Raw genomic sequence first — 3959 nt, forward strand, 5'->3', positions numbered from 1 at the left:
AAAATTTACCCGTTCTCGTTGCTTAATCTTCCACGTTCCTTTCCCATCAGTGAGAAAGTTGATCACATCATTCAGTGGGCCTTCCATCGTGCTGAAGGTTTCATAATGACGGTTAGAGGAGTCTGGGACTTCATAAAAGGTGTTTATGCGAGTGACGCCAAATTCAACGGAAAATCCCCGCACTTGAAAGATTTCGTCCTCAGAATAGAACACGTTGGCATAAAACTCTTTTACAATATTAGCAGCAGCCATATTGGTGGTGTAACAGATGTTTTCCCACCTCCATTCGGTAATAACTCATTCAATTTCTCCTCCCAGACTCTCAAAAACTCGATCTCTCCTCCCAGACTCTCATTTCTCCTCCCAGACTCTCAAAAACTCGATCTTGTATAGATTTCTTTCCTTCAAACACTGAAGTAAACCTCGATTAAGCATTCGCATTGAAAAAGCGAGACTCGTCAAACTCAAGTCGTTTCTTTTGTCGTGAAGCCATTTCAATCTAATCAAAATTATAAAAAAATTCCAAAATATACTTCAAATATGCGAATAATGGCTTCCAAGAGTGACTCTAAGAGTTCAAAACTAAATTCCATGAATTTCTTCCCAATATTTTCTTCACATTCTCAAATTTTTTGGATCTTCTCAATGTGGAAGAAATTCATAGTAAAAATCAAATATTTTTAGTTTGGAGTGAAGCTCTTACCAAGAGATGATCAAATCCAGTGTCTAAATGCCTTGAAATCGCCCCCAAATCCTAGATCTCTCAAGCCCTAGATAAAAAATTGCGTTTTTAAAAGGAAGGGGATGATGAATAGTGGCGGTTGACTAGTCAAAATCGCTGTTAAAGGTGTTTTTTCAAGATCTCGCCGTCGGCGGGGTCTTCAGTGTCGTCAGCGAGCTCTATTGAAATTATATCCTAAGTCTCGGTAAAAGTCCGCCGTCGGCGATCTCTATTGATTTGGTTCCATTTCCAAATTTTTGTGATTTCGATCAATTTCAAGCCTCAACAAGATTCGTTCAATCATTTTAGACATAATTATAAGTGATTAAATGATGTACTTACACAAATAAACTTTCACAACACAAAACATCACAATTATATATAAATTCCAAGGGTTACAATAGACGTTACACGACACACCTAAGTTTGGTATTTTCTCAACCTTAATACATCTATTCAGTGTCGCAATCCAAGCCACAATACTCAAAATGCTGAAAACAAAACATCATATGCTCGGTCTCAACTATACAGAGATCTAAAAGCATAATTCTAAAGCAAAGCAAATACAAAGTTCAAATCAAATTACACACAAAAACAGACATGTAGCAATGTAAATCTACTATTCTTCAGATTCAGTGCTAGATTCTCCTCTGAGATCACCAATTGATTGCAAATGAACGAAGAGGTTATAGAAGGGTCGGTATGGAAATTCTTCAGTAGAATCCTCTTCTATCAATTTCATCCTTCTCATCAGCCGTATCAAACTTCCTTCGATATGTCCAGAGTGCTCAAAATGTTCTTTCATCCTTCTGAGACGATTGATCCGCCATAATAGTCATATCATTTTCATCTTCATAGGCTGAGAATCTCTCAGTTGGGTCCAAAGGCTTCCAATGTAGAAATACATTTTCCCAATTTTCATAAGATACTTGGAACTGACTGCAAAGTAAGAAAATTGTGGAAGGGTGTCCAAGCCCATAAGTTGATCCATGAACGATTAGGCCTAAAACAGACTTCACAATTATAGATCCAATATCAATCGGCAGTCCCATTTGGATTCAGTAATTCATTATAGCACTTTCCTTAGAAACTTTACTGATCTTCATCGTCGGTAATAGTTTTGCAGAAATGAAGAAGTGCAGTGTTTAGAAACATGATTTAGAAGTGTCGCAGAAAAACTAACATACCAGTTTTCTCTCATTTCCGAGTCTTCAGTTTTGTCTGTTAAATATTGGTAAATTTCATTCATCTGGTTTCTTGTCGGGACGAAGTTAGAATAATGGAAGACAGGAACGTTCTTGATCATATATAATTCATTGATTAGTGCAGGAGTAAAAGTTATCCATCTACCTCACACATAGACGACTCCTTGGTTGATTCCATGCAAATTAACATAAAATTCCTTCACCACAGGAACAACTACGGTGGTTGCAGTGTAGCACAACACTTCCCATCTTCGCCGCACTATCATCTCTTCAATTACTGTCGAGGGATTATTCAATCCTCGATTTACGAATCCTCGTTCCTTGATTAATCTCTTCTTCGCTAGTACCTTGTTGAAGATTCTTTGCGCTTCCGCACTAATGAACTTTCTCCGATTGAATACTCGCATTCTATGGTTTTCAAGGGAATTGGATGCCATATGGATGAATTTGGTGGAGCTTCACTTCGTTTTTGGGGAACTATGAACTTGCAATCGAATTTGGGAGTTTAAAAGGGGTAACTCCCGCCCAAAACCGCCAAAAACCGCCATCCCGCTAGTCTCACCGTCGGCGGCGTCGAGGGCACCGTCGATGAGCCTTTAGTATTTAATTGTCTAGACTTTTGGGAAAAATCCGCTGTCGGTGAGATATTATTAATTGCATTCATAACATTTTGTACCACCTTCTCCAATTTCTTGATTCTGTCCAGGATCACTAGTTTCTTGTCCGGAACTAAAGGTTGAATAGGCAGTGAATTCTGAGACGATTGATCCGCCATAATAGTCATATCATTTTCATCTTCATAGGCTGAGAATCTCTCAGTTGGGTCCAAAGGCTTCCAAGGTAGAAATACATTTTCCCAATTTTCATAAGATACTTGGAACTGACTGCAAAGTAAGAAAATTGTGGAAGGGTGTTAAGTTGATCCATGAACGATTATGAACGATTAGGCCTAAAACAGACTTCACAATTATAGATCCAATATCAATCGGCAGTCCCATTTGGATTCAGTAATTCATTATAGCACTTTCCTTAGAAACTTTACTGATCTTCATCGTCGGTAATAGTTTTGCAGAAATGAAGAAGTGCAGTGTTTAGAAACATGATTTAGAAGTGTCGCAGAAAAACTAACATACCAGTTTTCTCTCATTTCCGAGTCTTCAGTTTTGTCTGTTAAATATTGGTAAATTTCATTCATCTGGTTTCTTGTCGGGACGAAGTTAGAATAATGGAAGACAGGAACGTTCTTGATCATATATAATTCATTGATTAGTGCAGGAGTAAAAGTTATCCATCTACCTCACACATAGACGACTCCTTGGTTGATTCCATGCAAATTAACATAAAATTCCTTCACCACAGGAACAACTACGGTGGTTGCAGTGTAGCACAACACTTCCCATCTTCGCCGCACTATCATCTCTTCAATTACTGTCGAGGGATTATTCAATCCTCGATTTACGAATCCTCGTTCCTTGATTAATCTCTTCTTCGCTAGTACCTTGTTGAAGATTCTTTGCGCTTCCGCACTAATGAACTTTCTCCGATTGAATACTCGCATTCTATGGTTTTCAAGGGAATTGGATGCCATATGGATGAATTTGGTGGAGCTTCACTTCGTTTTTGGGGAACTATGAACTTGCAATCGAATTTGGGAGTTTAAAAGGGGTAACTCCCGCCCAAAACCGCCAAAAACCGCCATCCCGCTAGTCTCACCGTCGGCGGCGTCGAGGGCACCGTCGATGAGCCTTTAGTATTTAATTGTCTAGACTTTTGGGAAAAATCCGCTGTCGGTGACATCGATGGCGCCGTCGGCGCCCAAGGTAAAAATTGCACAATTTTGCTCTGGTCCGAATGCGTTCCAATTTTTTTCTATGGATCCAATTTTTATGATGATTCAAGGGTAAATAAGAGTAGTAGAGTCCAATACTATCACAAACTAACGATAATTTCAAATAAAAACTACTATAATCGCAATAAAAATAAAGATAATTATGGGTTGCCTCTCATAAAGCGCTTGGTTTAACGTCATCAGC

This window comes from Phalaenopsis equestris, unplaced genomic scaffold (genome assembly GCF_001263595.1).
Source record: "Phalaenopsis equestris unplaced genomic scaffold, ASM126359v1 Scaffold000032, whole genome shotgun sequence".
In the NCBI taxonomy this organism is placed as follows: Eukaryota; Viridiplantae; Streptophyta; class Magnoliopsida; order Asparagales; family Orchidaceae; genus Phalaenopsis; species Phalaenopsis equestris.